Source organism: Bos indicus, chromosome 27 (assembly GCF_029378745.1).
Source record: "Bos indicus isolate NIAB-ARS_2022 breed Sahiwal x Tharparkar chromosome 27, NIAB-ARS_B.indTharparkar_mat_pri_1.0, whole genome shotgun sequence".
In the NCBI taxonomy this organism is placed as follows: domain Eukaryota; kingdom Metazoa; phylum Chordata; class Mammalia; order Artiodactyla; family Bovidae; genus Bos; species Bos indicus.
Genome location: NC_091786.1, coordinates 45,621,144 through 45,635,286, shown reverse-complemented (window position 1 = coordinate 45,635,286; position 14,143 = coordinate 45,621,144). Strand labels below are relative to the sequence as shown.

The 14,143-nt window shown below is 37.6% G+C and overlaps 1 pseudogene; it reads right to left on the bottom strand.

Annotated features, from left to right (window-relative positions):
- Positions 1 to 1,743: 1,743 nt before the first annotated feature.
- LOC109567108 (olfactory receptor 5M9-like) lies at positions 1,744 to 2,665 on the bottom strand (annotated as a pseudogene).
- Between the last annotated feature and the right edge of the window lie 11,478 nt (positions 2,666 to 14,143).

Below are 14,143 nucleotides of genomic sequence, written 5' to 3'. Positions count from 1 at the left end.
CCCGTAAAGTCAGAGGTGTAGGTGAGAGCACAAAGCAGTAAAGTAGGCAGACTCTGGTTTTGGCGGTAGATGTTCGAGAATTTCCAGGGGGACTCCTGAGGCTTGATCCCGCCTTTGTGTATGCCAAGCCTCCTTCCTCATGACCTTTGCCACGGGTGGAGTTCCTCACTCTGGCTCCCGGCAGATCTCTGTCAGTATGATTGTTTCTTGAGCAGCCTATTGTTTCATACTTGACACCAACTTGTTAGAAGCAAACTTGGGTGATTTGAAAACATTAAAAAAAAAAAAAAAAACTTTTTTAATGTAGTTTCCAATACTAATCAAATAGTACTCTTTCTTCCTGCTCAGAACCTAAAGTTATGAAAAAGAACTCTCCTCCCACCATCTGCTTTTTCTCAGAACCAATCTGAGGGAATGTAGCTTGTGGGCAATTAGTAAATTAGCCTGAGTAACAATACTTTCTGTGCTTAAATGAATCCATCTTTCCAGTGATACTACCACAAGTAAATGTTACTTCTCAGAATCTTTCTACACATGTTCAATTGTGCACCCCTTTTAACTGGATTAGCCCTCAAACAAGAATAAACTCATTCATGAGAAATTACTTCTGCTTCTGATTTGCTTTTATGGTATTATTAGCAAGAGTCAACAAGGACAAAAAAATGTATTCCACTTATATTAAGAATGAAGGTAGATTAAGTGGACACCGATCAACATAAATTGAATTGTAAACGTGTAATCAGATCCCAATGGATACCAGTTTGAGCTGTGTTGATCACATTTTAACACATGTCTAGTGCAATGACATTTGGTTTTACACAGATTCTTATCTGGTTGATCCACTCTAGTTACTAAAAGCTTGACTTAAACAGCTAAATACAGACCTAAGAATGTAATGTTAGTGACAATAATTTGGAATCAAACAATACCTTCATCATAGCAATCAAATGTTTAACAGGACATTCTTCTGATAAAAAGTTAGATTTTAAATGACAAAAATCCATATCGCTTCATCTTTTTAAACTATGAGAAGGACATGATAGGCTTTACTCATAAATTTTTCACCTATTTAAATTAATGAAGAGAAAAACAACTAGCCAAAATCCAAACTGAAGAGTAGAATTACGGTGAGTCAACAGATGGTTTGAAACACAAATAGTGTTAATTATAGAGCAGTACATACTGAGCATTAACCTTCTGATTGATCCATGACACTAGCTGAAGATTCTGAATACATTTTTGTTTTCAAAAGTCCATGCAGGTATGAATGTTATTAAAAGCTTTTTTGATAAATGAGGATCCACCAACTTTTATATTCATGGAAAAGTGATGAAGTCTTAATTTTTTCTCATGAAATTATATATTACTTTAAAACAAGTGAAAAGCAATTATATATAGAAAATATCCTAAGAAAGCATATTCAACTCTTACAAAGATAGCTCCAAATTAACATGTGCTTATCCAAATGTATTTATGAGTTATCCGATGACTACACTTAGCACAATTTTACATACACTGTGACTAACACTAATAGGTCAGAGTTACTATATTTGCATATGTAGATAAAGGAGGCTTAGTCCTGAGAGTCCGTTCATGGGGTAAACCATCACTGTGTTAGACTGGACCTCTTAGTATATTTAAGTGTTGCCATATACAGTCTATTTTAAACAGGGTTATTTATATGCCTGGGCATTTATAACAGGAAGTGGCATACACGGAATTATGTACTGCAGGTTCACTGCCTCAAGTTTCCCTGATGATTGCTTTGACGACCGCTTCTTTCACATCTTTGTTCCTCAAACTCTAGATCATGGGATTTAGCATAGGAATCACTGTGGGGTAAAACACAGCCACCATCTTCCCCTGCTCCACAGACTCTTCAGTGGGCCTCCTGAGATACATGAAGAGGAGAGTCCCATAAAACATGGTAACACCTGTCAGGTGGGACCCACATGTGGAGAATGCCTTCCTCCTGCCATTGGCAGAGTGCATGTGCAGCACAGCCGCTATGATGAGGGTATAAGAAATGAGAACCACTGAGAGGGAATATGTGAAATTAATCCCAGCGATAACAATCATGGTGCATTCTTTAATGTGGACCCCTCCACAGGCAATCTTGATAAGAGGAGGGTCAGCACAGTAGAAGTGGTTGATTTCTAAGTTTCCACAGAAGTACAGGCCATATGTCCACAGTGTGCAGATTAGGCTAACAGAGAATACATAGATGTATGTCACAGAGATGAGACGAGCATAGACAGTCCTGGACATTTTACTGCCATAAAGCAGAGGGCTGCAGATGACCATGTAGTGATCAAAGGCCATCACAGCCAAGATATATACTTCCATGTGGACAAGGGCTATGAAGAAGTAACACTGCACTAAACACCCCACATAGGAAATGGTTTCTGTCTGATAGTAAGTTTTCCAGCATCTTCAGAGTGACACTGGAAGAGAACCACACATCCACAGAAGACAAATGACTCAAGAAAAAGTACATGGAGCTCTGAAGCTGGAGGCTGATGCTGATCAAAATAATCATACCAATGTTCCCTATCAGAGTGATCATGTAAACTACTAGAAACACCACAAAAAAGAGAACTTGAAGCTCCTGATGACTGGTCAACCCCAGAAGAACAAATTCTGCCACATCTGTGAAATTTGGCATTGCCTTCAATTAGACCCAGTCTGCATTGCCTATGGACAAATTAAAAGAAACAAATGGATTTATTTTATTCTTAAAAATTTTGAGTCATGTTTATCAGTTTTCTAGTTCAAATAAAATAAAAATCAATGTAGACTTTGCACAAAGTTTAATATGAGTATATAATCACGTTTATTTCCTTTAATAGGACTTATAGGTAATTATTACAATATTTATTAGTTTCTTAACTCTAAAACAGACAATTACATTCATATACTATTAGTATTAGACACTTATTTTTGCTAAATTATTTCAATGATGCTAACATCATAGAGTGCTAACAGAAGTAAAGCTAGACTGAGAGTCATCAGAGAATGACCAAATCCATTTCAACAAATTGTCTTATAGGAAATTACCTGAGACTCATAAATGTAAATATTCAATAAGGTCAGACAACCACTTTGTGCTGAACAGGGAAGTAATAAGAGTGAATCATTGAAATTCCATTGAATATTATTTTTGTGTATGATGGTTGCCTCTCATTGTCTATATTAACACAAATGCACATGTAATATTAACTTACTCACTTCCCTATGACTTGGAAGATATCCTTTTTTAAAAATGTATTTATTTATTTTTGGCTGTGCTTGGGCTCCTCTTGGTTGGGTGTGTGGGCTTCTCACTGCAGTGGCTTCTCCTGTTGTGGCGCACTGACTCTAGGTGAGCAGGCTTAAATGGCTGTGGCTCACAGGTTTTAGAGTGCAGGCTCAGTAGTTGTGGTTCTTGGGCTTAGTTGCTCCATGGCATGTGGAAGCTTCCTCCAACCAGGGATAGAACTTATGTCCCCTACATTGGTAGGCATATTCTTATCCACTCAGCCACCAGGGAAGTTCAGAAGATATCTTCTTATCTATGCAATTTTATGGGATGATTGTCTTAAACCTTGGTCTTACAATCTAGTCATTGACATACTTTTCTACACTATGCCAGCATATGATATAAAAAGCTTTCAACTTATGAAAATTCTAGTCATGTTTTATTTTATTTAGCTATATATTTCACTTGCTTGATTACTGCTGCTTGCAGGATGAGGTAAGTGGTATTTAACAACACAGACTGTATCAGTTTAACAGTTATCTCAGAAAAGTAAACCGCAAGTGGTTCAATCACCATATCAAAATTATATCAATAGATAAATTCTATATACATATAAAGTAAAATTCAGGTGCCATGCTTTTAAATTTATTGTCTTATTTCAGATTCTACTGCTTTTCAGCAACAATCCATTATATGTATAATTATTTATTTTCAAATGCAATGTCACTGCAATTAAAATGTCCACAAGGAATGTTTTCTCTGTTTAATACACTTCCCCAGATAAGTCTTCTGAGAAGTAAACTGCTCTGAGTACTTAGGGATGCATCTGTAGGATTAACATCATCTCAGGAATTTAAGATCCCCATAATAATATTGCTCGAAGGGAATATTATGACATAAAATGGGCTGTAGATATAATTGCTTATAATAATTCATTTAAAAACATCAAAACCAATGTTATGTCAAATATATTTGCTATATTATATTCATTATTTATTACATTATATCTAGAAGTAATCTAAGTTTTGTAATATGAAATTGAACAAGCTACACGAGAGTTCGGTTTGCATCATAATTGATTCTTTTTGAAAAGGAGTGAATGAAAAATACAGAAATGAGACAATTTAGGGAATGGAACTACTGTGAGATGAAAATGGAGCATGCTGATAAACACAGAAATAAGAAGAGGCAGGCTGCACACAGAGTGGTCAAAGATCTCTTTGAGGATGTGACTTTTCAGTTACGAGCAAGTAGCCAGTTATGTAAAAATATTGAGAAAAAATAAAATGAAAATACAAAAGTTAGAAGAGGAACTATTTTTAAAAGTGTATAAACTCTATGATTGTATCATGGCTCCTTCCAACTAGTAGCAACTCACAATTTGGAAGTTGATTAATCTCTGTAAACACTCTTCCTACCCCTGAAATTATTCATATGGGAATTAAATACACCATAGAGAAAATTATTTGGGCACATAACATAGTCACTGATATTTCAGTTCTGGTCTGGGTTCACCTGTACCCTATATTTTTATGCTCATAGATCTTCTGGCTTCTAAGTGTGGATAAACTAAACCAGATGAGAGTAACTGATTTTGACTGGGAGATAGAGCTAAGACCAAGAATTTTCATATATAAAACCTCTTACTTCTGCTTGGTGAACCCATAATTACCTAATTAACAGAGTTTGATTTGGATTATTGGTCTTTGTAGAGAAGACATAAAAGGCAAAACATAAAGAGCAAAAATTCTTATAAGTCCCTATGGTAGCAAGATATTCTTATGAATTTTTATATCAACTATTAATATAAAAAGTAAAATTTCCCAAGTATATAATTCCAGAAAATAAAACACTGATAACAAATAGATCCACAAGTAAGGTCTTAGTCTCTTCTTCAAAAAAGAGCTAAAAGTTAAAGATGTGACTGCATTAATCTCTATTGCAAAGACTATAAAATTTGCAGACCTACCGTCAGCAGCAACAAGAAAACGATGATAATTCCTCACTATTTATAATAGAATCTTGAACACTGCACACATTGAGAGCATCTCCCCAAGGAACTATCCAGATAATGATGAAACACATTATACTTAAAATTATAGAAACATCTCAGGAGTATGGGAAGTTAAGGAGGGTTAATCAGAAGAATGTCTTCTGATAACATTATGTGACCAGTATCCTTAATGTCATGGGTATAATCTCTCCCATCTTCACATGGTGTAATATCTGCCTCAAGAAAGCACCTTGCACCTCAGGAAAGCATTCTTGGTTTGCATTATACAATGTTGCTCAGTCACTTTCTTTTCTATTGTGCTGTAGTTCTAATAAGCATTATCTTTCAGGCCAAACACAGCAATGCACACCCTATGCATCTCATGGCTGTTGAAGAGATCCCAGGTGCCTTAAAAGTACAGATCACACAGAAACATCTAGGGAGAATGGGTACAAGTACAGGTCATCAGTGGAGAAGTTGATTGTAGTAGAACAATTTATCAGTGAACTTAGGCCCTTTTTGGAGTCAGTAGAGCATCAACTTCAATGTCAGTTAGATTGGAAATAAAATCTTAACTCTGCACCATAATTAACTGCCTGTCTTTGGAAAAGTAAGGATTCTCAGTTTCAAAGTTCATCTGTAGAAAAAGGAAACTGCTGTCTCATAGTGAGGTATGGGGATCGCAGACAACATTGGGAAATTCTTAGCACAATGCCTGTCTCTGATGAGGCAGTCAAAAAATTGAAATTGGCTGTGAATTTTCACCTATTAACAGTTCACAAGATCTCACCACTTATTTGTGACTGTGATCAGTATTATCTCTGTGTTGAAGGGTAAAATATATATTTTTTAAAAAACAGTGTAAAATAATTCTGAGGTTCAGTTTCTCCACAAAATATGGATAGTAGGGGCTTCCCTGGTGGCTCAGACTGAAAAGAGTCTGCCTGTAATGCAGGAGACCAAGGTTTGATCCCTGAGTCCTGAAGATCCTCTGGAAAAAGGAATGGCTTATCCACTCCAGTATTCTTGGTGCTTCTCTGGTGGCTCAGACATTAAAGATAGCTAACAGATTAAAGAATCTGAATGGAAACCAAGATTGTTCATAAACTCCCATTTGTACTACCTCAATTTTGTTGGAAAATCATGGACAGAATAATACTCAGGCAAAGTTTTCCTCTTCAGTGCCCAAGAATCCCAGACTCCTCCTTAGTTCCTTCTCACCTTTTAGGGAGAAGCTACATAAGGCAAACTCATTGGCACCAGATTATTATAACTTAACTTGCATTCCCTCAAGAAAAAGGGAATTTAAAACAAGAAAGCATTGTGTGTGTGAGTATGTCTGTATGTGTGTGTGTGTGTTAAAGAGTGAGAGAGCAAGGAAGAGTCAAGGTTAAATACATTTTAGACTGCTGCTGCTGCTACTAAGTCGCTTCAGTCGTGTCCGACTCTGTGCGACCCCATGGACTGCAGCCTTCCAGGCTCCTCCTTCCATGCGATTTTCCAGGCAAGAGTACTGGAGTGGGGTGCCACTGCTTAACTACAAAAAAATTGATAGATATATAAATAAGTGTATGAATGAGATCCATTTTTTAAAGTGCTTTACAGAACTATCCTGAATTTTCTGCAAATAGCAAAATTGCTTTAAATTCTCCAAAAGATTCAAGATTTGGGGAGATTATGAGCCAGAAGTGATCTTGGAGGTCAGATACTTCATCCTAAAAATTAACTGGATGAATGACACAAAATGAGTGGTTCAAGGTCACCCACAAATTATTTTGAAAATTGGAAACTAAAACCAGGAACATGACTTAACCAAGAACCTTGACATCATCATTCTTCATGCAACACTGAAACAAATCTCAAAAGAATAGAGAAAGTGGTTCACTTAAAAAAAAAAAAGAGGTGACAAATATTATCCAAATCCACTTGCCAAATTCACTTGCTAAATTCAGACTTAAATTGGAGAAAGTAGGGACAACCACTACACCATTCAGCTATGACCTAAGTCAAATCCCTTACAATCATACAGGGAAAGTGACAAATAGATTCAAGGGATTAGATCTGATAGACAGAGTGCCTAAAGAAGTATGCACGGAGGTTCATGACATTGTACAGAAGGCAGGGATCAAGATGATACCCAAGAAAAAGAGGTGCAAACACACAAAATGGTTGTTTGAGAAGGCCTCACAAATAGCTGAGAAAAGAAAAGAAGTGAAAATCAAAGGAGAAAAGGAAAGATACACCCATTCAAATGCAGAGTTCCAAACAATAGCAAGGAGAGATAAGAAAACCTCCCTCGGTGATCAGAAAACAGCCTTCCTTGGCAAAGAAATAGAGGAAAAAATAGAATGGGAAAGACTAGAAATCACTTCAAGAAAATTAGAGATACCAAGAAAATATTTCATGCAAAGAGGAGCACGATAAAGGACAGAAGTGGTATGGACCTAACAGAAGCAGAAGATATTGAGAAGAGGTGGCAAGAATACACAGAAGAGCTGTACAAAAAAGATCTTCATGACCCAGATAACCACGATGGTGTGATCACTCACCTAGAGCCAGACATCCTGGAAGGTGAAGTCAAGTGGGCCTTAGGAAGCATCACTGAACAAAGCTAGTGGAGGTGATGGAATTCCAGTTGAGCTATTTCAAATCTTAAAAGATGATGCTGTGAAAGTGCTGCACTCAGTATGCCAGCAAATTTGGAAAACTCAGCAGTGGACATGGGACTGGAAAATGTCAGTTTTCATTCCAATCACAAAGAAAGGTAATGCCTAAGACTGCTCAAACTACTGCACAATTGCACTCATCTCATATGTGAGTTAACTACTGCTCAAAATTATCCAAGCCAGGCTTCAGCAATACATGAGCCATGAACTTCCAGATGTTCAAGTTGGTTTTAGAAAAGGCAGAGGAACCAGAGATCAAATTGCCAACATCTGTTGGAAAAACATTGAAAAAACAAGAGAGTTCCAGAAAAAAACATATATTTCTGCCTTAATGACTATGCCAAAGCCTTTGACTATGTGGATCACAATAAACTGTGGAAAATTCTGAAAGAGATGGGAATACCAGACCACTTGACTTGCCTCTTGAGAAATCTATATGTAGGTCAGAAAGCAACAGTTAGAACAACAGTCTGGTTCCAAATCAAGAAAGGAGTCTGTCAAGGCTGTATCTTGTCACCATGCTTATTTAACTTATATGCAGAGTACATCATGAGAAACACTGGGCTGGAAGAAGCACAAGCTGGAATCAAGATTGCTGGGAGGAATATTAACATCCTCAGATATGCAAATGATACCACCCCTATGGCAGAAAGTGAAGAACAAAAGAGCCTCTTGATGAAAGTGAAAGAGGAGAGTGAGGTTGGCTTAAAGCTCAACATTCAGAAAACTAAGGTCGTGTGATCTGGTTCCATCACTTCATAGCAAAAAGATGGGGAAACAGTGGAAACAATAATAGACTTTATTTTTGGAGCTCCAGAATCACTGCAGATGGTGACTGCAGCCATGAAATTAAAAGACATTTACTCTTTGGAAGGAAAGTTATTACCAACTTAGGTAGCATATTAAAAAGCAGAGACTACTTTTCCAGCAAAGGTCCATCTAGTCGAGGCTATCATTTTTCCAGTAGTTATGTATGGATGTGAGAGTTGGACTATAAAGAAAGCTGAGCACTGAAGAATTGTTGCTTTTTAACTGTGGTGTTGGAGAAGACTCTTGAGAGTCCCTTGAACAGAAAGGAGATCCAACCAGTCCATCCTAAAGGAAATCAATCCTGAATATTCATTGGAAGGGCTAATGAAGCTGAAACTCTGATACTTTGGCCACCTAATGTGAAAAACTGACTCATTTGAAAAGACCCTGATGCTGGGAAAGATTGAAGGTGGGAGGAGAAGGGGACGACAGAGGATGAAATGGTTGGATGGCATCAGCAACTCAGTGGACATGAGTTTGAGTAAACTCCAGGAGTTGGTGATGAACACGGAGGCCTGACATGCTGCAGTCCATGGGTTGCAAAGTGATAGCCACGACTGAGTGAGTGAACTGAACTGAGTAGAATTTACTGGTAAAAACATGGGCTATGGAGTCAACTTGTTGAATTCCCATTCTGACTTTAACAATTTTGATCCATGCACTCTGGACAGTGTTTCTTAATATTTCTGGACTTCATCATTTTTTTTTTTTTTGTCAACATGGATTCCTTAAATGGGTAGGTTTATTTTGAGGATTATGCAACAGAAAGTATGCATTATGGAACATATTGTTTTCCATACATGTCTGTGTGTGTTTGTGTGCATGCTCAGTCATTTCTGACACTTTTTACATCCATGGACTGGGTAGTCATCAATAAATGGTAGCTATGAGTCATTAAGTAAAGAATCATGGAGAATGGCATTCAATATATTCCTTATTATCCACCTAAATGACTCAATGAATTATATAAGTAATAGTACCTAAAATCGGAGAAGGCAATGGCAACCCACTCCAGTACTCTTTCCTGGAAAATCCCATGGATGGAGGGGCCTGGTGGGCTGCAGTCCATGGGGTTGCTAGGAGTCGGACACAACTGAGAGACTTCACTTTCACTTTTCACTTTCATGCATTGGAGAAGGACATGGCAACCCACTTCAGTGTTCTTGCCTTGAGAATCCCAGGGACAGGGGAGCCTGGTGGGCTGCCGTCTATGGGGTCGCACAGAGTCGGACACGACTGAAGCGACTTAGCAGCAGCAGCAGCAGTACCTAAAATAGTAAATATCCACACTTTTCTGATCATTGGTATTTCCATTTCTTGTCATTTATGAATCATAAGTCTAGTTTTGGCACATGATTGCCCAAATAAGAAAGCAGAGTTTTGATGGTTATAATTAAATGTATAATACAGAAGCCTACATACCTTTGAAAGAAGAGACATTTTAGAAAGTGCATCAATGTCATGGCTCTTCTGCTGAATAATGTAGGCAGGATTTATACATTTGTAGATTGGTGCCATTTCCTTAACAGATTATACATATAGGTGAGTATTAAGTAATTGCTTTGTTAGATAGTATTTTGCACTAAATGAGTTATCTGGAGAAATAACAATTGGGTACAATTCAGATTTGCCACGGGGCCCAACTGGTTTCTAGCGCTTTTCTTTTTTAGATTCAGTGTCAATATTTTCCTTCATACATTGGGAAGTCTACATCATAATACTGATGTCTGCCATTGATACTCATGTCATATTCTGTTACCCGTAATATTTGTTTAATCCAATTTAACACAATTTCTTCCACACAATTATCATAACTTTGTGCCACAACCTATTACCATCTCACTTTGGGTTATGGGTTGAAAACTTTATTTAATATCCATATATCAAAATCTTGACTCCCAGTACTTCTGAATATGATTGAATTTGTAGATATAGTTTTTAAAGAGGAAATTAAATTGTAATCGGTTCAAATAGTGCATCCTAACCCAAGATGACTGGTATCTTTTTTAAGAAAGGAGATTAGAACACAAGAATACACACAGGAAAGACTGTGAGAGACACAGGAGGTGATAGCTGTCTATAAGCCAGAAGCTTCAGAATGAAACCAACCCTACCAATATTTTGATCTTGAATTACTATCCTCCAAACTGGAAGGAAATCAGCCTCTTTTGTTCAAGCCACCCCAGTCTGTGGTACTTAGTTATAGCAGCCCTCACAAACTAATATGTTCTGCCTTCAGTAGACAAAGAGACTGCTTTCATATTCAAAGGAAGTTTTGCTTCTTTGAAGAGTAGTATCATTTTTAATATATTTCAAACGTTTATACTACACATTCAAAATGTGCACAAAACATAAGTTTACAATTTATTGAATTTTTTCAAAGTAAAAATGCCTTTATGACCAAACTTCTAAACCAAGTAGAAGACCAAAACTACATCAGACAAACTTCTCCTCTTCTTTCTGAGTCAGTATTCCTCAAGTTAGATGAATCTTTATTTTTAGCACTCTATATAGTGTCTTATTCTGAATTTTTCACAAGTGAAATAAAACAGAACACATTCTTTCATGTATAGTCTTCTGGTGAAAACTCTGTTGATATCTGAACATTATATTGATGATTGTTTTAGCTTGTTTGGACTGCTATAGTAATTATAACATAAGCATTTATTTAACACTGTTCTGAAAGCTGGAAGTCTAAGATTGGATTGGGTTCTAATGAAAGCATTCTTCCTGGTTTGTAGATGGCTGTCTTTTTGCTGTGCCCACACATCACGTGGGGCAAGGGAGTGCCCTGGGGTCTTTTAAGAGGGCACTAATCCAGTCCATGGTCTTCCCTGGTAGCTCAGAAAGTAAAGAATATTCCTGCAATGCAGGAGTCCTGAGTTTGATCCCTGTGTAGGGAATGTTTCCTGGATCAGGAAATGGCAACCCACTCCAGTATTCTTGCCTGGAGAACCACATGGACAGAGGAGCCTGGTGGGTTACAGTCCATGGGGTCACAGAGTCGGACATGACTAAGCATGAGCAGGCACTAATTCAGTTCATGAGGGCAAAGCAAAGCCTTCATGACCTAATGACTTCCCTAAAGCCCCCGCATTCTAAATAGCAATGGTTCTTTTATTACTGTAAGTGTAGAGATCAAGTTGACAACATTCATTGAATCATGGAGAAAGCAAAGGTGTTCCAAAAAAACATCTGCTTCTGGATTGTACTCCAACTATACCAAAAAATCTGGAACAAACAACTTCATTAAAAATGTATAAATCTGAATACCTGGCCAAAGAAAATATAAAGATAGTAAATCAGCATATCAAAAATACACAAAATCACATATCATAAGGAAATTGCAAACTAAAACAACAGTAAAGTAGCACTGCACACCTATTAGATCCAGGAAACTCAAAAAAGGGGGGCGGGGCTTCTCTGGTGGCTCAGTGGTAAAGGATCTGCCTGACGATGCAAAACACTCAAGTTCGATCCCTTACCCAGGAAGATCCCACATACCACAGAGAAACTCAGCTGGATTTTTCCTAAGCTAAACAAGGCTCACCTGTGACCTGAACACTACATGTCTAGGACTTGGTAAACAGCTTTGAAAAAGTGTCCAGACAAAAAGTATCACACAATTAGACACAGGAGCTCTACTTCTAATAGCTAAAAACTTTCAAATATCAGGATGTCTTCGGTAGATGACTGTGTAAACAAATTGGAATACATCCAAAGTGAAGACTGGAGAAGGCAAATGTGATTGTGAAGATTGGAGAAGTGAAAGATTGGAGAAGGCAAAGTGAAAATTGGAGAAGGCAATGGCAACCATCCACTCCAGTACTCTTGCCTGGAGAATCCCATGGACGCAAGAGCCTGGTAGGGTGCAGTCCGTGGGGTCGCTAAGAGCCAGACACGACTGAGCGACTTCACTTTCACTTTTCACTTTTATGCATTGGAGAAGGAAATGGCAACCCACTCCAGTATTCTTGCCTGGAGAATCCCAGGGATGGCAGAGCCTGGTGGGCTGCCGTCTATGGGGTCGCACAGAGTTGGACACGACTGAAGCAACTTAGCAGCAGTAGCAGCCAGAGTGAAGGGGAGCAAATGCTACCCCAAAATATACCCCTTCAACATGAGAATTCGTTGGACTTAATTAACATTTTTTTTTAAGAAGACACATGATCATCTCTGAAACCCAAGTTCAAGATGGCTCTTCTGAGTCACATTTACAAGAGAAATCTAATTTCAAAGGAATTCTCTGTATATATCAGATAGAAGGATGACAGTCTTGTGAAATTCTTTTTTTTTTTTTACCAATAGGGAAAGCTAAGACGTAAATCTGTACAACAACCATACCCTTCCTTTCCTTTAGTTTTATTTTTTAATATTTATTTGTTTTTTTATTTGGCTGCACCAGGTGGACCTTCGTTGAGGCAAGCCAGATATTTAGCTACAGCATGCAAACTCTTCGCTGTGGCATGGGAGATCTAGTTCTCTGATCAGGGGTGGAACCTGGGCCTTCTTCTTAAGGAGTGTCAAGTCTTAGCCACTGGACCACCAGGAAGCCCCTGTTTTGTTTTTAGACAAAGACGGTATCTAAGGTGATATCTTGGGCCATTTCAGTCACTGACTCAGTTTCCCGAGTTTCTCCAAAGCATGCACAAGGTGCACATTATTAAACTGGTTTGCAAAAAAGGAAAGGTAGTTCATACTACAACACTGTATGCTTACAAATATGTAAATGGTAAATGGCATGTTATTTATTTTTAATTACTATGGGGGAAAAGAATGTAGTATTGATACATGTTACAAAATGAATAAACATTAAAAACATTTTTAGTGAAAAAATCCATATAGAAAAGGCCACCCAGATCCCATAATTCACCATGTCTGCTTTACATCCACCAAGTTTGTCCAAATGACTGAAAATCTCAATAACAGTCTAAAAAAAATTGGATGAGGATGGGAAAAAAGATACATTCATACAATTGGACAATTGCTGAAAGTGGAAGTGGGGCTGTGGATTACATTATAATGTAGAAACTATATGGTTTCCTTTTTTTGGAGATTATGTGCTGGTTCCACAGGGAAAGGCGCCCATTTTGGATAAAACACATGGAGTGTTTCAGGTGATGTGGCAAATGTGAGTTTTTTTGTTTTTTTTTTTAACCATTATTAACAGTTTCCTGCACATTTTAAGTTACTGAAAAGTAAATTATTTTTCAAAATAACCATGTCAATACCACAAAAGAAAATCAGATCAGACAGGCTTGAAACTTTCTTATAGAGGCCAAGACTTACCCAGACGAAGTTCAAGGGAAGTTGTGATGCTCATTGCCCTTGAAGGAGTCCACATGGAATTTACAAATAAAATTTCCCACATAAAGTTGTTAGAATACATTCAGTAATGTTGAATAATTTGGGATCAATTTACAATCATATAAAATA